The sequence below is a fragment of the Amia ocellicauda genome, chromosome 1, assembly GCF_036373705.1.
Source record: "Amia ocellicauda isolate fAmiCal2 chromosome 1, fAmiCal2.hap1, whole genome shotgun sequence".
Lineage (NCBI taxonomy): Eukaryota > Metazoa > Chordata > Actinopteri > Amiiformes > Amiidae > Amia > Amia ocellicauda.
Window position 1 is genome coordinate 35643386 of NC_089850.1, and position 23378 is coordinate 35666763.

General features: G+C 36.5%; 1 protein-coding gene across 2 annotated transcripts in view; it reads right to left on the reverse strand.

The window, feature by feature from the left end:
• LOC136749138 (leucine-rich repeat and fibronectin type-III domain-containing protein 2-like) overlaps positions 1-23378 on the reverse strand; it is a 157464-nt gene that overhangs the window by 100326 nt on the left and 33760 nt on the right. For both annotated transcript variants that reach the window (XM_066703134.1, XM_066703126.1), the window contains exon 2: positions 3544-3671. The gene's annotated coding sequence lies outside the window, so the exon portion shown is untranslated. The remainder of the gene's footprint in view (positions 1-3543; positions 3672-23378) is intronic.

Here is a 23378-nt window from a genome sequence, read left to right on the forward strand (position 1 = left end):
GATTCTCCAGCAGTTGGAACCTGTTGGGCAATTCAAGCTCTAGGGATGTCTCTAAGGGTTGTGTGCGCCCTTTTCTGCAGTTATGACCTACTGTAACCCAGCAGTTCTCTACGCTGTCCTGCTCTAAGGTCTCAACTCTCCTAGGTTTTGGCGTGCACACCATCTCTCTCATGGGCTGATTGACCAATTCTTCTATATCTCTAATACAGCGCAGATTGACAAGCTGAGCCTCAAGATCACGAACCTTAATCTCCAGGATTTCAACCTGTTGACAACGTTCACAAATGAAGCCTTCTTGGATGAGTTCATCCAGGAAGGCAATTATTCTGCAAACCTGACACTGTAGTGGCCACATGCTTCTAAATGTTAGTTTTTTGTTTGTTTTGTTTTTTACGTCTCTTGGTTCCTGCTGCTAGTCAACTGCCTAACTTTTGTCAACGAGAAACAGCGCAGCTCTTTCTCAACAAGTAAGTAGCTTTTGTCTACCTACCCCCAATTCACACCTAACAGGCCACACCTGGCTCCTCCTGCAAACGAATTCCTGCAAGTCCTAGACAAAATCTCCCTTCTACAACATGGTTACTTTCACCAACTCAGCAGCTGAACTGAATTGACTTCAATTTAGGCAAACTACAGACAATGCTAATTTCATCAGGAAGATATCTGTCAAGACCATTTGAAGCAGGTCTTAAGTTCTTATGTTCACTTGAAAATAATACATTTATTCAAGCAATGAATGAATGAATAAATGCATACATAAATAAATCAACACATGCATAAATAAAGAAGTAAAGAAAGAAGGATCTATCCCATTCCACCCTATCACTCATGCCAGTTGAGAATCAAAATTAATTCAAAATAAACTCTTCAAACTTCTGGATTGAGGGAATACTCCAAATTATTCACCCTGAAGAACTGTGTCTTCTAATGGTTCACCTTCATTAGTTTTGAGATCTTAGGCACAGGTAAAGAATATATATATATATATATATATAAAAACTAAAAATAAATACATAAAACACATGCCTGATCCAGATTCACAGTATTTCCCTCCACAGGCTATTAAAAGGACTTTGGGAACTGATGATGTGATTCAGGGCTATGCAGCAGTCTCTAATAAGCACAGAAAATCATCTATCTCCCAACCTATTCCACAGATACAATTCTCACAGATTGCTTACAATAAAAACAGCTGGAGCACATATGGGCCAGCTCTCCCTCAAGCAAAGCAATATCTGAAGTTCAGCAAACATATTAGAACAAAGAAGCACATCAAGACAGATATTTAAAATCAATTATAAATTGTAACTATGAGAAAAGGGTCACTGAAGCAGTTTTCTTTTTATTCGTTAGATGTTTCTTGCAGCATATATTTTGCCAAAGGATATCGAACATGAACATTACATGAAAATGTGCTATATAATACTAGACTACCACAATTACTATATAACATTTTCACACCTTAAATGTGCTTATCAAACAAAACGTCCATGTATTAATTAAATATCCAATAGGAGGGTAACTGCTTACAGTACTGTAGCAAATTGAAAATAACCCATTATTGAATACATTCAAAAAAGTATTTCAACCCAGCTTATTGTTACCTCCATACATATTCCTCTGTATTAGAAGAAAGAAATCATACAAACACAAAATTTAAGATCTTAGAATACATTCCTTGTCCATTTTGGGACAAATTTAACATCCTCAAATGCAGTACCGCTGCAATGAGTTAAGGTTGTGATTGAAGGTCATGTTGCTCAATTCCATCCATCCCAAGTTCTAGAATGGACACTGCTAGCAATAACATCCTCTGTGCTTGACATACAGAGTAGTTCCAATATATCACAAACCTATGTTATTAGAAAAATGTTTTGTCTTTAATTATTCTATCTCTAATGATTATATACTACACTTACATATACATATATATATATATATATATATATATATATATATATATATATATATATACATATATACATATATGCATCGAAAACAATGCACTTCCTGATGCAGAGTGTCCAGTTTAACAATTTCACACTTAGCCAGTGCTCATGTTTAACCTTTAAAGCTGTCAACCTAATACTGTGTGTTATGGCTTTGTTTAAAATAAAGATGATTCACAATCAGGTCGTGTTTGTCTGGCACTCCAGTGGCCTAGTGTTCCCTCACATCCTGATGGCAGCTTTATGCCCAAAGACAAGTTTACTTCGCTATGAAACGGTAAAACGAAATTCACAGAAAATAAACTTGAGGAGGGAAAACTCTAGGCTGCATCACTAATACATATCAATACCTAAAATAACAACTGCAGAATGATAGAGAAATGTTCAGAATGACTTGCTAATGACCTTTAAAGTACAGTGTACTAGACACACTAACACATGCTACTACAGCATTTTTTTGCATGTGTCTGGGTGACACAGTTGTGCTTCTCCAGTAGTGACAGGTTAACCTAAAAACCCAGTGGCTACACAGCAGTTTACAGCATCTGAATAAGGTTACTGATGGCTCTCTCATTTTACAAAATTAACTTACTTTTCCAGCTTGCCATTCTGTGGGGAGATAATTAAAACTCAAACCAGAAAAATGTTATTTTTGCATTCCCGAATACCTCCTTTCAAACAAACAAACAAACAGTGATTTACTGTAGTTAAATCCATTCCTGGAAGGCTAAAGTCACAGGACACTGTACCGGGGATGTCTGCATGTGAAATATTGGACAATCTCTGTGTAATCTAACTCTCTTTGAAAGGACAATTAGATTATCTGTATTTTATTGCATCACAATGTATTGTTCTTAGTTGGCTGTCTGCTTATAGCCTCAGTGCATGAATTAAATATAGGTAAAACATAAACAGGATAATTCACAAATGCATAGCGAGATTTCATCCCTGGGAATGCTTTTATCCTATTTGGTCAGAGACAATGAAATGAGGCCAAGCAGAGAGAAAATCCCTAAAGCTAATAGTATTTATTTTCAAAGTGTAATACATTCAGGGCAATGATATTCATCCAATAATAATTGTAATGAATGTATGAACATCAAATCACATAACCAGGTGGTGTGGATGTTTTCATTTTTATGGTGCAGAAGGTGCACAAAAAGCAAATTACTAGGCATTAAACAAACCTAAAAACAAAAGCTCAATAGTCTGGAAAATATATTTAACACAATATCTTGTTTACTTTGTAAGAAAGAGCTGTCTTTTCATAACAGTACAAGTTCAATTCAAGTCATTTGCAGCACTAATGTATATGTCATCTTCCATTGCCTGAACAGTGGCTCCAAAAATGTGCTGAAATTCACATTCTGCTGGGGTATATTTAGATGTTTTAGATCGTCACAGAGAGCCCACTTATATCACATTAGTATGACATACATAAAGCACATTGAAGACATCAACATCTTTCAAAAAGAGGTAACTTGAAGCTTATCTTTTGGGACCTGACACAATCAGACTCCTGGGTACAATTCAACAGATAGCATACATTAATGAACCAATTTCAAAAGGAAAAGTTTTGCTTGTATGCACTGACCTGTCTGACCACCTGGAAATACCAATTAAATGACAGACCCTCTCGTCTTCTTGTTATGAGATGCAAGATCACTTCGCTTCCTGTCATGTGATGCAGCAGTTGTTTGACACATTAGGTCACTCTTTAACCTGTGAATAAAAGAAAGCAGATATGAATTACCAAGGTCCATAGCATTTCACAGATGCTCTGCTTGACAAGCTGTTAAAGAATATGAGGTTTGATAACATCTTTGAATGCAAGGCAGTTACAACACAATGGTTAACCATAGGTTAACAATCAGTCCAGTCAAACCCTAAGAGAGATCAGGATAAATTAAGAGGAGGTACTAAAGGGACTAGCAGAATTAAAAACAAACAATTCACCTGGGCTAGATGCATCTTAATGAAAAACATATAATTGGAGATAGTCAACATGGGTTTAGACGAGGCAGATCATGTCTTACTGTAATCTAATAGTTTTGTGAACATGCAACTGCAGCTGTAGATCATGTGAAAGCATATGATATGATATACTTAGATTTAAATGAAACCTTTTAACAAGGTTCCACACCAAAGACTGATCCTCAAATTGGAAGCTGTAGGCATTCAGGGTAATGTAAGTAGATGTATTATGAACTGGTTGATGTGTAGGAAACAGAGGGTGTCGATTAGAGGAGTTGCTCTAACTGGAGTGAGGTTGTTAGTGGAGTTCCACAGGGATCAGTACTAGGGCCTTTGCTTTTTCTAATCTATATTAATGATCTGGACTCTGGGATAGTTAGCAAACTTGTCAATTTTGCAGATGATACTAAAATAGGTGGCTCAGCAAATACAATCTCGGTAGCACAGGCTATTCAAAGGGACTTGGATAATATTCAGTTGTGGACCAACACCTGGCAGTTGAAATTCAATGTGGACAAGTGCAAGGTAATACATGCAGGTAACAAAAATGTCCACTATAATTACACTATGGGAGGAATAGAACTAGATGAAGTAACGTATGAGAAAGACCTAGGAGTCTATGTGGACTCCTCACTTTCTCCATTCAAACAATGTGGGGAAGCAATAAAAAAGGCAAACAGAATGCTAGGGTATATTGTCAATAGTGTAGAGTTGAGAACAAGGGCAGTAATGTTCAGACTGTACAATGCACTAGTTAGAGCTCATCTGGATACTGTGTACAGTTCTGGGCTCCACACTTCAAGAAAGATATCGCTGCTCTAGAGGCAGTTCAGAGGAGAGCAACCAGACTTATTCCAGGTCTGAAGGGAATGTCCTACTGAGAGACTGAGGACCTGAACCTTTTCACCCTGGAACAGAGGAGACTATGTGGGGACTTGATTCAAGTCTTCAAAATCATGAAAGGCATCAACCACATCAAACCAGAGGAGCTTTTCCAGATCAGCAGGGACACACACACCCAAGGACACAAATTGAAACTGGGCTTCAAGGCATTCAAGATGGAAAACAGGAGACACTTCTTCACACAGAGAGTTGTCACAATCTGGAACAAACTCCCCAGCGTTGTGGTTGAAGCTGACAATTTGGAAACATTCAAAAATAGACTGGATAGGATCCTTGGATCACAAACGAGCACAATGGGTCGAATGGCCTTTCTTATGTTCTAATGTAAAATATGGAAACCCAGACCATAGATAAGCCAGTAGATGTAATGATTAACTATGGTCATTTAGGTCTGGGCCAAATTAAAGCTTAATCCACAAGCTAACCTTACATTAAAACATTGTACTTGATGCCAGGTTTGAAATAGATACAAATAAGAAATCTCTCAAACAAAAAGCTGTCCTCAAAATGGGATTAAACTATAAGATTTGTTAGTCACTGTTTACATTTGTTCTGGACGACAATTTGTGAGGCCATACCATAGTACCAAATCGTACAAATTAATTACATTGTACTTTTATTTGATTTATCTATGCTAACACGTCAGTAGTTGCACAAGCCTGTATAAGAGCAATTCCAATGCCCTGTCCTTCCAACAAAAACAGCATCTGCTACTTCCATTGCCAAAAATGGAGGAAAAAAAAGGAGACAGCTAGTTGGCTTGTTCAGGTTGTGACTTGTGGTTTCATTGAGTTGAAATGTATAAGTGTGACTGGAGGGTGTCAAGGCACAGATCTTTCGTCGACCAGACTCTCGCTTTCCACTCCTGAGAGTGAGGGGCTAAGGAAAACATCCATAGAAGGAAGGGTGTGTGTTTTCTTTTTTTTTTTTTGGGGGGGGGGTAGTGAATAATGTAATCAATCAGGGACAGTGTTCTGGTGAAGCTGCCTTCCGCACAGATCTCCTTCAGCAAGAATTCATTACCCTGATAAAACTCCCCCCTGAGATGCCATAGCCTATTATAGGGCTTGCACAAGATCTTATTACAGTGCTGATATAACAATCACTGTAATTCTAGGAGAGGTTGTGGTCTTCTACCAATTTTTCTCACAAATTGGATTCCATTATGGTGTTGCGCAGCAGCCACTCTTGACCCCAACTCCATCTTTCTCTCTCTCTCACACACACACGCACAAACGCACACACACTCTGTCCCTGCCCCTGCCCACTCCCTTACACACACACACACCTAAGCCTTACTCTCTTTTTCGATGTTTCCTAGTTTTGGGTAGAGCTGGTGAACTTCAGTCATAGCCAAGATGGACACTGTAGAATTCACATTTAATCTTGCACACTTTCTTCTTTCTCTCTTTCGATAAAAACAAAGTAAAGGATATTTCTCCATTATTATTTTCATATATATTAAGCAATAATATATATATATATATATATATATATATATATATATATATATATATATATATATATATATAACATCAAAAGATAAACAATTTGAAATCCCTCAGATTCTCAAATAGATGCATTGTAATTGTAAATACAGGTTAGCATGTCATTTTTTCCAAATATACCCATGGAAAGAAGGAAAGTGAGTACCTTTGTCACAATTATTTCATAACTTAATAGTCAAAGCAGATAAGTGTGTGTATGTTCAGTGTGCATACTATACAGAATATAACTAGGATGTGCACAAAGCCAAAATTCAATATTTTCATAAATATATTCAAAAAGTCAATATTTGTGCACTACAAATCAGGAAAAATCCTAAAGCATGAAAAAACAAGTGTTTAGACAGAATGCTTGTCTCTTAAATGAGTCTTGAATATACTCAAGACTGAGACATGAACTATGGAAGTGGGTAAACAGAACAATGGATATTGCATTGTTTCACAATTTTATGTAAAAAAAAATGCTCTGCTAACCAAAAAGCTGCTTATACTTCAAAACAGAAATTTAAAACTATGAACTAGTTCAGGTCAGAACATCTGTTTCCTCCGTAATATAAGCCTTATTTCTATGATTGGCAAAGAACATGCCACAGGCAATCAACTAAGGATGAATTCTTCTTTCTGAAAGTACATGCATTTCATTTCTAGGTTTAGCAAAAAAGTAAAGAAACCCTGTTTCTTATTAAACAAGAAAACACCCCTTACCCAAATCAAAGCTAAACACAGTCATTATATTTGTTCTATTCTACCTTACATAGCATTTGATCATATGAATGTTAGCTACATTGGAAACAATTGGTTCTGAAATGTGAATATAAATTTAGTATAGAATAGAGATATCAACAATGGCTGCTTTGATTTGTTTAGGGATGGGTTACAGTTTACAGCAAAGCCTGGAATTTATACAGTAGTTTATGTCACAAATTGGGATTTTAATTGAACCCAATTAAGCAATTTTATATTAATGAGGGAAACACTTTGAAAGGACTGGATTTAAATAGCATGTTAATGCATCATTGTTATTTATAGAATGTCCCTGGGGGATATTAATCTATTGTAAAGACAACCTGACTATGAACAAGAAACACATGCTTTGTTGTAATTTCTGTCTATTATATAATTAAGGGCTGAGGGAAAGAACCAAAAATGCATTCTTCTTTGCTCTATCCAACTGACCTATGATGTTCTTGTCGAATGCAATGTCTCAAATTTACATTCTGTATAGATTCTGTACCTTGAAATGAGATTATACTCAAGTGCCAGAAACATTAACGACTATAATAAAAAAAGTATGAATGGAAGATTAACATAATACTGTTAATTTTCAGTCTTTCATGATTCAAGGTATGTAGACATGCTCCCACTCACCCAGGCATTTTGTGAAATTAAAACGTTGACCCATCTGTACCTGTATGAAAAGGTTAATGGAGATTGTTCATTTGAGGTTTGTATCATCTTATAATCACTTGATTGAATAGCTGATTGCACATTTGTTGTTTTAAGCTAGATGTTTCCAACAGCTGCCCTGAACATTTTAATGAGCCCAACTGAGCTAAACGCCTACCTGTTGTTGGGACCAAGCCATGAAGTCAGTATCTACAGGGGAGGATAAGCGGAAGACACTGTGCAATAAAGGTTGTCCACCTGTCCATTAGTTTGTTTGTTTTAACTAATGTACTGTATGGCCTAAATTGAGCATTGACATAATATTGAAACTTTCACACTCAAATCTCCAGTGTAGTGAGAATCTGAAATGAGGTCTAGTGAGTAATTGTGTCTTCGATGCAATTAAGTTAAAGTGCCTAGGAGAGGACATTGCTTTTCCTCAATTTTGGAAATGGTGAAGTGCAGAGGTAGAATGTGTCATTTAAGATTATGGGCAGTAATAGGAGCTTTTAGCTGGTGCCAAGCTGGTTTTGTGATGTGCTGCTGCTATTATAGGAAGAAACCACTCCTCCTTGGGCAGTGCTTCTGACTTAAAAGATAACTAGCTGTTTGAAACACCCCTTTTTCTCCCTGGGGTTGTTTATTATTTCCTGTTGTCTATGGCTCTTCACATGTATGTGATTTTGTGTTGCTCATTGTTAAACCTTGATATACAGTGCAATAATCAGTATTCGTCTCAATCTTGAAGATCAAGACAATTTTATTTAATCCAATAGTAAACTGTGATTCCTTAAGCCTCTGCAAAATAATATAAATAAAATATGAATGAGTGATGTCTTTGTAAATAAAAAGGCTCCTCATGAACATCACAGTTATTTCCCCGAAGAGCATGAAGACACCCATCACTTTTCTCCTTAGTCTTGTGTCAGGCATCACTGGAAAGGAGATTATTTACAATTCTTTATGAAAACTCCAGACTAGGATTTAAACTTTTATGAATCCATCTCTGTCTCCCATCTTCTCCTGCTAGTCTGTCATCAATATGCCATTGTTCTATATTGCACATCAAACAACAGTGGTACAAACGACTACTTGAGATGTATGATCCCGTTAAACTTGCTTAATTTGCATGCTAATTATAAGTAAACCAACCTATGTGTTTGCACATGAGGAAAAATACATACATAACCAGTTACCATCAAGTATTCAAGTTTATTTATTTATGTATATTTTAGTGGGGAAAAAACAAGGTATATATCTGAAGTTTTACATTGGAACAATATTTGCCCCATATTGTTTCTTGTGAAATGTTTAAAAGTGCTGATTTTGTAGAACTATGTACAAACATGTTTATGTATCTTATCTGCCGAGAAGTTTGCTTAATGTTGCAACATTAGCACAATCAAACTCCCTGAAGAACCGAAGAGGAAATTTTGCTACTGCTGCAAAGAGGGAGTCTTGTTCCAAATCTCACGCAATGATGTGTTATGATGTTAAATCAACAACAAAAGCAATAAAAATCTATTATAAAATACGTTTTTTGAGATAGGAAAATGTGTAATGAAAGTAACTGTTAATTTAAACAAGATTGAAATTCCAGTTTTCTACCTTAAGAAAACATATTTAGTAAATTAAAAAAGTAGAAGCATGATATAGGTTGGATAGTATTCTATATCTGTGCATTCATTCCTTTAGCAAGTGATTCTAAAGCATAACAAAATCCTACATTTGCTGAGATCTGTTCTGATAATAATCTCAACATTTCAAACAGTAATGATGATTTATTAAATGAATAAAGGGAAAACAATGTTTACTACTGAATTCATAATTTGCTTTCCAGAATGCTATTTATATTGTATTTTTTGTTGTTGTTTTACAAAATATAAAAATAGCACAGCTGTTGTCTTCATTTAACCACTCTTAATAGAACAAAGTTTCAAACTAACTGGCCATTTCTCTCCTGATATTATACTAAATCATTGTCTGACAAATGCTTAATTTTACATAGTGATATACATGACACCATGCTCATACAGAGATGCCTAATTCTCAGCACAGACTTGGAGCTTTACCAGCTGTGACATTGGTGCTAATACTTTAGGGATCCTTGTCACAATACACCACACATTTTCACTTAAATAATCTCAAATATTGATGTGACAGGAGTGTCTAATTCATGGGTTCTGGCAAGCATTTTAGCTTCTAAGAACAATACCTGTTTCATTCAAATATTAAAATATTGCTTGAAGTTACACCATCGGAGCTTACTGCCCCTGTTAAAGCTATATGCTACCCCCTCTGTCCTCGGGGCACAATCCAATCCTTCAAATCCGTGACACTAAATATACAACTGCCCTAGTATACCCCTTAGTCTCAAACTTCAACGTCTCCAATACAGCCCAGAGGGCACTGCTTTTAGAATCTAGCAATAAATGTTCATAGCTGTCCCTCCCCAAGATGCCCTGCCTTGTTACATTATCACAGTCGCCTGTAGGAGACGTGCTACAGTACAATATTGTTAATTGATGCAGTATCATTTTAGTATTGCTTAAGAAGGTGTAACATACAAACACGCATGGTTATTTTATATTCACTAAATTTTAAATGAATTCACTAACAACAGTCTGCAAATGTATTAGGAGTATGCAATTAAAAATTGAAAAGTACAATTTCAAATGCCAACTGACATGTCTTAGATAAAAAAATGAGTTTGTAACACTACTGAATGCTGAAATGGATACAAAGATTTGTTGGTTGAAATGCTGCAAAGTTCTTTAAAAAAACTAAAAAGGACAAGAGTTTCTGATGGTTTACATCATCCGCTAAAGTCTATTTCTTTCAAAATAAAAACATCAGGTTTCTCAAAGGTTCATGGATGGTAAAGACTGACAATTGAAAACATCAAAAAGTTTGTCATACATTAGAGATACCTATTTATGTTACGTCCATAAGTTGTTTATATATGTTCAGTGGAAAAGAGAGAGAGAATTCCACTTAATTTTTTTTTTTTTAGAAAGTCAAGGAAATATTATACCCAATTATGCTTTATATTTCTGCTTTCCTGTAAGAGTTATTGTACAGTGAAAATACTGTTTTCCAAAGAAAACTCTGAGATATAAAGTGAAATTATAAACTAAATAATTAAATTGCTAAAAAAATAAACAGAAAATCTCTCCATAGCAGATTTGTAATTAATCTAGGGATCAATGAAGTGGATTTTTTCAATATAAAAATAAATAAATACATACATACATACATACATACATACATACATACATACATATATAAATACATAAATACATACCTAAAACCTGCAAGGAATACGATGTGCACTGATTTGTATGTGCTTTCTTTCATATGGTCCTTCCAGATAACTAATCGATGATTGTCAAGATCATGCATACAAATTTCACCAGTCCCATTTCCCATAATACAAAAATAAATCAATTAAGAATAATAATAAAAGATGATAGCTGAGCTGATATATTTGAAATATTAAGTTCACAAATAAAAAACATAGATATATAGCACAGGAAATTGAAATTCCACACCTGAAGGCAATTTCCCTGATGTGGTGTGATAATTGAAATGCTTTCTATTACATACTGCACATACACTTCACATAACAAACTTGAAACCAATGCATGCTGCTGTGGTAAGGTAAATTATAGACCTTTCAACTTCAACAAGAAAATAAAATAAATTAAAATTAAATCTTCCGTGAGGATCTGTATGCAATTGGTCCCGTTTTGAATTCAAGTATTGAATCCCACCTCCTTCAGTTTTTAGTACTGTACTCTCATTCCATGTAAATATACTCCATCCTCTATTTCTGGTTGCTGGAATTGTGTGTGAATTAAAAAATCATACATTTTCAGACACTGGAAGATATTCAACATTGCAATTGCCATAGAAACAATGTGCTGCATATCATGCAAATAGATCCACATCCCCAGAGATATTTAACTCTTTGCACAGTTAATGTTCCAGGAGCATTTATGATGCCCTTAGATGAAATGGGATCGTGCAAATCATCATAGAAGTGAAATTATTCCTTGTTTTATTTTTGTTTTATATTTCTTCTAAAAAAAAAACTTTTTGGTCCATCTTCTCAGTACTTTGCAATGTACGTTGCAATGACTTTGGTCAAAAACAACATTGTCCTGTCCCTTTCAGGTGGTAGGATGGGACTAGAAATGAAAAAACATTTTCAAAGTATCTAATGTCATCCTTTGGCCCCAGTCAGGCTGGCATGGTAGAAGCAGGCTGTATGTCACCTCAGAGCGCAGCATCCTCTGAAAGCACTGGAGAGAAGAGTAGTTTCACAGGAAAGATGAAAGTGAGGGTCAGGTCAAAGCACTAATATGAAGCTCCCAAAAGTATTCATAACAAATGCAAATTCTAAAATAAAAATATATTTTCTTATAGACAGAAAAAATTGTATATGGCACAGATGCATTTTTTTTTTCTTTTTGTATATTTAAAATATTATCCCATATATTTTAAATATACACAATATATGGGATATATTTTAAATGTATTTTAGTCTGTAATACATATATATCTATTGTACATGTTGAATATGCATGGTGAGGTTAATTTCTGCAATATATTTGTAGAATATAAAATAAGTATATGCATGATGTGTAGCTGCATTTCTCTGAAGAGGGAGGTAACATGCTGCATGACATTTGCCTAGCTCATGTGCAACTGAATTGAATTAGAATAAACAAACTAACTATCAAATATTGTTCCAGGTGCCTTTGATTAGCACCTGTGTGGCTCAGAGACACCAGGGAGCAGATCGGTGTTGACAGAGATGGCAGGGATTTATTTTGCCATCTCTTAAACGAGGAGTTTACAGCTCCAGAGAGAAGCATGTCAGCTGACACCATGCAGGGCAGTAGATAATCTCAGGCTCAGGGAGAGGAGATCCAGTTAGCATCAAGCAACAACCATGACAGCTTAGAACAGCCCCACTGGAATCTCCCACCAGGCCCTGCCCAGGCTTAACCTGCACTCTAACCAGATCATCCATCAGGTTGGCTGATGGGTTCAAACACACAGTGTTGTGAGTTCTGGTATTCCTGGTGGTATTCCTTTCTTCTTTTTCTTACTCTGAACCATCAGTTAAAAAATTGAAAAAATTTAATAAAACCACAAATTCCGTTCTATAGGATTTGTGTTACTGTTGGTAAGTTAAACTTTACAAACTTTACAGACCTTTCAGTCCTCATTATATATATATATATATATATATATATATATATATATATATATATATATAGTATTAGCCACAATGTATAATTCAAGTTAGTTACATTTGATAAAATATACAAATAAAAAGACCCAAAACAACAGCAAAAACATCAACAAAAATTCCAATCAAGAGGACCAGATGTTAGTTTCTAGACAAAGGCATTTTTAATTGGGAATGTTTCCTTTTGCAACAGAGGGGAGCTGGCAAGACTGATATCATCAAAATTTACAGCAGGAGCTTCAAAGCTCAATAGCACCCACAGTATTATTATTATTATTATTATTTATTTATTTATTTATTTATGTATTTATTTATTTATTTATGTATGTATGTATGTATGTATGTATGTATGTATTTCTTAGCAGACGCCCTTATCCAGGGTGACTTACAAAGTATAAGTGCAATACAAAGTGCAAAAATACAGTACAGTTCAAGGCATAAAATATATTACAAATTCCAATTTACATAATACAGCTCAGTATAATAATAGGGTCATGATAAAATTAAACAGAATCAGCAACAATACAACCAATGGTAAAGTGATACAGGCACTGATTCAACCAGTCCAATTAAAGGTGTGTAGAGCCTGAAATAAACCCATTGGAAGAAACAATGTCACTGCTCTCATTACCTTAGACTGAGAAAGGATCACTTCTTTATTTTTTGTATGAAGGTGCTTATTTTATACATAGTTGTTTTTACGTATTCCTTCCATATTGCAATGTCACAAATAGTATAACAAAATACATCTTATACAAGATGCAGGGCAGAATCCAAACTTTTATAAGGATGAAAAAAAAAATGATAGCAGAAGTGAGCTGTAATCTTTCCTATGTTCCTTCCTTCCTTTTCCTAAATACATGTTTCTGACAGGTATTTCCAACTGGCCAGGGTGATATGGGGAGATGTCGGTTGTCAAAACAATCTTGTGATGTCTGGCTGGGGTCAAACTGTGGCCACACCATCATGAATCTAGATGCCATAATTGATTTCACAGCTGACACATGAAACTGTCTCCTTATGAGCACAGGTTGCCTGATATCTGGAACAGGTGACTGGAAAAGAAGCAAGTGTCAATATGATGAGAGGACTGTCACTGAAAAGGTTGTAATTAATCCAGTAATATCAATATAATTACATAAAATGAAAAGAGGTGAATGCAACCCCAGTTATCTGAAAAAGACAATACAGCCCAAAGGTTGCAAGGTCGCATGTCTGTATGTGAGGGTCTATATACAAGCAGAAGAGGGCCTGCTTGAGTGACATGTACAATATCCAATAGGCAGCATGCATTCACTGAGATGCCATGGTAACAACATAGGCCCCTCCCCCTTTGGGTAATACTCTCGACTTGAAAGATAACAATTAAAACGGGCAGTCCCAAATATCCAGTAGTTCAATTCAAAGAGTTGAATGCATTTACCTAGCAACTTTAACTTGCTGGAAAATCTGTTACGACTATAGACAACTGCTCTTCAAGTTACCCTAGCTTGCAGAGTTACCTAACCAGTGACAATCCCTAGATTGTGTAGTTGCCGATGCTGCCTTAACAAAGTCAAAGATGAGCTGGCGTCTGGTGAGGTCAGATTTAACCTGCCATGCTTGCTTTTCATTGGATATTTCTGTCAATTGTTTGACAAATGGTTACTCAAGTTGAGTTATGTGTGGCGTTGCAAATAATAAACGAATCCAAGTGTGTCACGGATATGCTTGAGTGTTGCTTGTCGCATCTGGTGTGTTTGAAGTGAGTTCCCTGCCTGAACCATGTCTTTGCTTGTTAGCGTAACTGTTTCCAAGATAGAACATTTAACGGAAGAAAACTTCATGACTAGAGAGGGGGAGAGAGTGAGCGAGCCAAAGACACAAAGAGACAGAGAGATCTAATTTAATCTCAAGGGTTCATTCCTAACAGGAAAGTCCCCTGTGGTTTCCCAGTTTACATCAGCAGTTGAGTACAATCAGCAATTAGCCTGCCAATCCCAAATCAATGCGCACACACGCCACACACACTGTGGAAGGTTCACTATATATATATTTATTGTTTACCACACAGCATGAATTTGCTTTTTCTGTTCCTGCACTTTTATAAGGTGGTTACATTAAAAACAGCATATCTTTACTTTGAACACATTAATTCAATTTGCTAAACTATTACAGCATCAATAAACCTTGAGGCTTGCACTTATTAATGTTTTACTCCTAATAGCTTGCCCTATTGGATTTCCTATGGAGGTGAACTCTAAATATCAAATGTGTGTAGTACTTGCAGCTGGATAAGTAAAGGACGGCACAAAGCCAGAATCTATTAAGAGAGAAGAGAAAAAAAACATTAAGAAGCAGAAAGCTAAAATATGGTGCTGAGGCTGGGAAATATGACTCCAAGCAGTATCTTACTTCTCTTTGCAATAAGAACAGGAAGAATTATGTAACCCATTCAGCATATCAGCTACAGTGACTGGGTTGTGTACATGTATCTTATCCTCAGACTTTTCTCTGGCTGAAGTTCGCCACTGTATTACTTCATTGGGCAAAGACATATTAAGTTCTTTAGTGTAATCTGTTTTCTTCTATTATGACTGGCTTCCTCTGTGAAAAAGCTGAGACAAACAGAATTTAATACGACATGAAAGACTACTCATACTAATTATAATATTTCGTAGTACATTGTTATTAGGTTATGCCAAAAGACAGATTCACATGGACGATGAGCCCTGTAGCATGTGCTGCTCCATCGGTCTAACAAAAGCTACAATTGCCTTGTGCACCAAATGCTGACACACCTTATTCCAGGGCTGGGAAAAACAATGTCTCTCATACTCAGACAGAGAGAGGTTCAGTTTCAGTGCAGTGCATGGAGGACAGTTTCTTTTTTGAAGAGTCATTTCAGGTTTGCTTGTTTCTCTTCTCACTTCAAAGGCTGCCATGGTTTTACTCGAAGGACTTCAGCATAAGATAATAAAAAACATCATATATTATAGCAGGCATAAGAAAGAAGTCTAACAGTTCTTTGCAACAAAGGATAAGGTAAGCAGTATGTAGGAAATGATAAACACTAAGAATTCAACTGTATTTTTCTTCATAAAAGGACAAGACACACTTGAAATTAAAAAAATATGGATAGCATCACATTCATGTCTTTCCTTTAAAAACAAGTATGTATGTCTGTATATAAGGAACATGACCTCATGGTAAAAGTAGAAGCTTTGTATATTTATGTATGTATGGTTTATTTGTTGCTTTTTGTTTCTTATTCCCTGTTTAACAATAAGCACTGACCTTGCCCTCCACCCACTCCCACAGGCAGTAATTTCTGATCAATAGAGCCTGTTTTACCAAACAGCCTCTGCATCGAAAACAGACCATACAGCACCTCCGTGCAAGATAAACCACACGTCTCAATGAAATGGAAAGTATACAACAAGCAGATAGACATTATTGTATATGGGTTTGCTTATTTATTTATTTATCCTCATGAGTAATACCCCCCCCCCTCCCTCCCCCTACCCTCTGGCTGCAATGGCTCACAGGTATTTCATGCCTGTAATTCAGGTCTGAAATAATGTTTACCTAACTGCTGTCTGTTTACATCTCCCACTCCTCTTGCATTTCTAACGACTTCCAGCTGAAAACATTTTACTAGCTTAATCTCAGCATCCATATTTGGCAAACTAAACCCAGCTGTCACCTTTTGGCACCCACACTGGGAGGACTTACAATCAAGAAAATTGAGAATAAACCAAGTAAAGTCATCATTTTGGCTGAATTGAAGTAGAAAGTTGGCTCATTCTGGTGTCAGTAAAAAGAGACATCTGTTACAGTGAGTCAGTGATTTATGTATTTCTTTTTGGAATGGCAATTAACATCCTCTTGTAGATTTAAAAGGTTTGTGTTTCACAAGTTGAAGCAAAGCATAGTGACCAAGGTGTTCAGGCATCACTGATTCTGGCAAACAACAGCATGAACTATCCCAATGTGATATGGGCTATTTTATTTTCTGGAACTGTCCAGCCACCACATTTCTGAACTACATTATCATACCAACAAAATAACTGCTGTCACCCCCTATTCTGGAATTGAGTCTGGAATACATTTTTGACAAAAATGTTTAATGAATCATTCGATTACTAGCAACCCAATAAGCAAGATGTACAAGTAATGTCTGTGCAGATGTTGGACAATACACTGCTTTATAATTGCACTTAATTTTTTTCACCTCTATAAAGGAGACATCCTAATAATTAATAAAACAGCTACTATTAAAATTGAGGTGATACCTAAGCCTGGACCGAATTCAAACTGTGACACATGTATAAGGCACAAATTATAACTCTAATATTAGATGGTGGCTTTGTGCTTGACAGGGCTCTTCTTTTTACTCAATGCAAACCCACCATCATGTAAATTGTTTTTAATTTGTGACTGACAGGGGGCTTGCTTTTAGTCTACCAATGTAATAATTCCAACAAGTAATGTATTTTCACAGTGCACAGAAATGTTGCTACATTAGACAGTTCTGATGAAGTATCTATTGTGCTTCTCAGTCCAGGTTTAGCATCTCCAATATAGAACATTTGTAGTCATCCTATTTTTATTTCAGGGTGTAGAAAGCATCTAGTACAGGGGTAGGCATTTCCAGTCTTTAAGGGCCCTAGGATTTCTCATTCTACCTCAGATGTTAATTAATACATTATTTAATTAATTATTGGGATACAAAGTCAAAATATGTGTTCATCCCAGGTTTTAATCAGCTGGTATTTGTAAGGTACCACCTCCGTCCCAGTAGCAGAAAGGCCTTCTCACAATTATTTTCATTTAATCTACTTCAAATTACATCAGTCTAATTCCAATTAATAATTATATATATATATATATATATATATATATATATATATATATATATATATATATATATATATATATATATATATATATATATTGCATCAGTCCAGGAGAATACACCCTGCTTTCAGCAATGCCATCATTCCCACAGTTTAAGAACTGAATGAATCACACTGATGCTCCTTTGACTATCTGTTGACAACCAGTGTTCCAGCAGTCATTCGGTTTGCCTGGCACATTGTCACAACAATGGATAGATTTATGCCAACTTTCACCTGTGAAGCTAACCAAGCCACACAACAAGTGACAAGGAAATGACTCTAGAATATATGCACATTAAATATCATAGCATAATGGATACAGGCATATACTCTGTCATAGTATTGCAGGAAGAGTCTAGGTTTGCCGAAGAGTAAATATTTGTCACATACAAGGAACTGAATCCATGTACATTTTGCTACAATGTATAGAGGGTAGCTGCATTTCAAAGTAACCAAACTATATTGATAAATCACTGGTGATAACAAGCTAGCGATATTACAGTATTTTAATTTGTAAGAAATGTTCCATTTGGAAATTATTATCTAACTTTAATCTAGACTTAATTGCACATACTGTATATATATATATATATATATATATATATATATATATAGATGACCTGCTGTTCCCAACATGAAAGGGCTGAAGTGCCTGGCTTCCCATTAGAGAGGCAAGAGGAGAGCCTGAGCTGGAGTACTGTACTGTACTGTGTGTGAGACAGAGAAGATGAAGGATTGTTTATGGAACTTGGACTTACTTGGCTTTTGGATATGGATTGATTACAGAATTCGGATAGGACTGGTTTTGGTTTGTCTTGTGTTTTATTATTATTATTATTATTATTATTATTATTATTATTATTATTATTATTATTATTATTATTATTATTAGTTATTGTGTAGCTAGGGATCTGTTTCATGTGTGTTTAGCTGAGGGTCCAGAGGAGCTAGGGTTTTGTTTCAGTTTCGGTCTGTCTATTTTGTTTGAGCTCAGTGCACTGTATAAAATAAACCTCACTTTGCATTGTAATCCAGCCTCTCGGTTTCCAAAATCCCCCATTGTGATCCCCGGCACTGGGTCCAACCCATCACAATGCTACAATATCTGTCTATCTATCTATCTATCTATAAAAACATATGAAGAAATACATACCAATACTTATATCAGGGAAATCAGGGAAAAGGGTGTGCACACTCAGTGAAAGACAGATATTGTGGTCCCTATAGTCTCATTATAGAAAATCTTGAAGTTAATGCACCACTTGACAACTCACGGCAGAAAAGGGCAAAATAGTTACAGCTGAATTAAAATGAGGTTACACTGAAACTTTATACTTTTCAGGTGTGACACAGTTTATAATGATTAATTCAGTTTCAGTATTCAGGCATCTCTCTCTCTCTCTCATATATATATATATATATATATATGTATATAAAAAATACAGAGCCACACAATTAGTTGAATGGCCTTTGTCTGTGTGCAATGATAGTGGTTCTCATGATTTCAGAATAAAAGCTCCTATCTCTGTAAGATAACTTGGTCAGGTAGTTAATTTCAGTGAGCTTTCAAACAAGTCATGGATAAAGTAATTGAAAAACACAGATGAGGAGAAGGCTACAAATAATATTGAAGTCTCTGAATATCCCTGTAAGAACCTCCGTATACTCAATCATCAGGAAATAAAGGTGCATTGTACCACCCAGACACTGCCTAGGCCAGGCTATCCTTCCAAACTGAGCAGCCAGGCAAGGAGGAAACTGGTGAGGGAGGCCAATGTCAACTTTGAAAGAGCTAGAGATGGGTGGCTGAGTGGGTGGGGCAATGGATGAATCAAATGGAGCAGCAGTTCGGTTCGGTCTGGGGGCAGGTGTGTGTGTGCTGGTGAAGTGCGGTCCGTATACACAACAAGCCATGCAAGAGTAATAGATATATCAGTGGTTTATGGAAATAAAAGGGATACATGCATTTACAGCAATAATGACTAACAATGAATAATGTAGAGAAACATAGGCCAGAACATGACTAAATGGTGTGTAAAGCTATACAGAGGATGGCTAGTGTTTAGGTATTTAGGTATTGCTGTACAGAGGAGGAATACAAAGAAACATATCTTATGTAGATTTTCAATGCAATATTAAAACATGTCTAGAAACATATAGGAATATATATTGTCAGAACCTAATGGAAAATATTTGAAATATGTCAGTGCATATTTAATATAAACATCGCAGCATTTTTGGCAGCATTTTGATATATCTTTACATATTGCTATATACACTCACCTAAAGGATTATTAGGAACACCTGTTCAATTTCTCATTAATGCAATTATCTAACCAACCAATCACATGGCAGTTGCTTCAATGCATTTAGGGGTGTGGTCCTGGTCAAGACAATCTCCTGAACTCCAAACTGAATGTCTGAATGGGAAAGAAAGGTGATTTAAGCAATTTTGAGCGTGGCATGGTTGTTGGTGCCAGACGGGCCGGTCTGAGTATTTCACAATCTGCTCAGTTACTGGGATTTTCACGCACAACCATTTCTAGGGTTTACAAAGAATGGTGTGAAAAGGGAAAAACATCCAGTATGCTGCAGTCCTGTGGGTGAAAATGCCTTGTTGATGCTAGAGGTCAGAGGAGAATGGGCCGACTGATTCAAGCTGATAGAAGAGCAACTTTGACTGAAATAACCACTCGTTACAACCGAGGTATGCAGCAAAGCATTTGTGAAGCCACAACACGTACAACCTTGAGGCAGATGGGCTACAACAGCAGAAGACCCCACCGGGTACCACTCATCTCCACTACAAATAGGAAAAAGAGGCTACAATTTGCACAAGCTCACCAAAATTGGACAGTTGAAGACTGGAAAAATGTTGCCTGGTCTGATGAGTCTCGATTTCTGTTGAGACATTCAGATGGTAGAGTCAGAATTTGGCGTAAACAGAATGAGAACATGGATCCATCATGCCTTGTTACCACTGTGCAGGCTGGTGGTGGTGGTGTAATGGTGTGGGGGATGTTTTCTTGGCACACTTTAGGCCCCTTAGTGCCAATTGGGCATCGTTTAAATGCAACGGCCTACCTGAGCATTGTTTCTGACCTTGTCCATCCCTTTATGACCACCATGTACCCATCCTCTGATGGCTACTTCCAGCAGGATAATGCACCATGTCACAAAGGTCGAATCATTTCAAATTGGTTTCTTGAACATGACAATGAGTTCACTGTACTAAACTGGCCCCCACAGTCACCAGATCTCAACCCAATAGAGCATCTTTGGGATGTGGTGGAACGGGAGCTTCGTGCCCTGGATGTGCATCCCACAAATCTCCATCAACTGCAAGATGCTACCCTATCAATATGGGCCAACATTTCTAAAGAATGCTTTCAGCACCTTGTTGAATCAATGCCACGTAGAATTAAGGCAGTTCTGAAGGCGAAAGGGGGTCAAACACAGTATTATTATGGTGTTCCTAATAATCCTTTAGGTGAGTGTATATGTCATTAGGGCGGGATACTGAAATTATACAAAAGGATAAGAATAAGAAATGGAAAACAATAGAGCGTACTAAATCTCTACATTTAGTGGCACTGAAAAGGTGAAGCAGAGTTCAAAAAGTACTAATAACATTTACTGGATACTGGAAATCTGCTGTATGCCCATTTATAGATCTCTGCGCTCTGTGAAAAAACAAAACAACCAAAAAAGAGCCATGTGGGCTAAGATTTTGATGGGTCTTATCCAGTAGTTGATTTCCTAGTTTGAGCTCATAATCCATTCGTGAGCTACTTATACCTCTGTATAATTTCAAGCAAAGCATACTGGAGAGCAGGGATAGGCAGCCGTGAAGAATCTGGAACACCTTCCCTCCAGCCATGTGAGAGTGCAGTCAAGTGTGCTGTTCTACTAATTAACCTAATTCAGGGCTTTGCTTTCTGACTTAAATCCTTGTCTCTGCTGTACACTGGATGCTGATATTCTATCCTTGCAGAGGGCATCATTTTGGAGAATACACCTGGCACCCCTTGCTGCTATTTGCATACCCACCCAACACCCCCCCCACCCAGCCCACTCCTCCATCCCTGCACAAAATGCCATTTGTCCTGATTCTGCATCAACGAAGGAAAACATATTCCAGGACTTCTAAGCACTCTGCTAATCAGCTGCGGCTGACACAAGCACTCGTGTCATTGTGAGGCTTAATCTGAACCCTAAATATCTTTAAGTACATAAGTTGGCAGTTGTATTTAGCACACAGCCCCCATCCCTCTGTTGGGAATGAAAAAGCAATGGAAGTCTTTTGTCTGAGGCCTTCAAGCAAGCTTGTCAAAACGAGATGGTATGCATAGCCAGGCAGAGATGAACATTTTATGTAACAGACACATTGTAATTTTCTGAATGGATTGTGGACAGGTCTTATAATATTTAACTAAATTCTCAGATTCAAAAGATGAATAAAACAAAATCCTCTTATATCAACAGTAAGATTCAATGGAGCCTGCTCCAGCCTATTACTATCTGTAAGTGAGAAAACCCTAGAGCTGCACAAATAATCTTCTCACTTATTAAAATAAGTATCTTTGACGGACTTTCAAAGCAACTCAAACTGTACATTTCCACTGCATGAAAAACATTAAAAATATGTTGGGTGATAGCTGATAGCTTGTAGCAGGTTTCCTTTCCAATTCAATGCTGACACTTTTTTTCTTTGTTTTTTGTATCGTATGAATGTAACAAGAACAAGAATAATAACTGTGCAAGTACATCAATAATTATTTTAGCTTAAATATAAATACTTCCTATCTAATACGCAGTAAAGCCATGTATTGCTTTTCTTTTGAAAAAACAAATACTCAGTGTTTTAATGTATTCACCTCAAAATATGATGTTCATGATGGATCCTGTATTTGATGTATTAGACTACCAAACATCTCACTGGCTAAAGCAATTAGGTGTTTTGCTGAATTTTAGCTGGATGTCCACATTTTCATGGAATCACCCTGTTGGTGAAATCATTCCCTAAAGAGTGTATGCATTTCCCATGGCGACACACCAGTCTCTTGCTGTAGAAGTTGTGACACTCCTTTGGGCTGTGTGGTTATTGTGCTTGGAGATGATTCCAATGTCTGACTACACATGTTACATACAGCAATGATAGTAATACCTTTTTGGTTGTTTGAGGAAACCTCTGCAAGATATCTTCCTCCTATATTAGAAAGGGTAACTAATCGCTCTCATTGCTTTGTCGCTACATTAGGTGACAGGTATGCAACATTTTAAATCTAACTTTCTTTCTATTTCTTACATTTGTAGCTCTTCATGTTAACCAGAAATGCTAAAAAATTAAACCCAGAATGTTAAAACAAGACTGTTCTTACTGCAAGTGTGTGTGTGAGAGAGAGTGTTAGTGTTTTTATACCTACACTACATTCAACATGAAATCCCTGCCATGTGTATTGCACCAATTCAGAAAGATAAATAGCCCAAAGACTGATTCTGGGCAAGCACAATAACACTG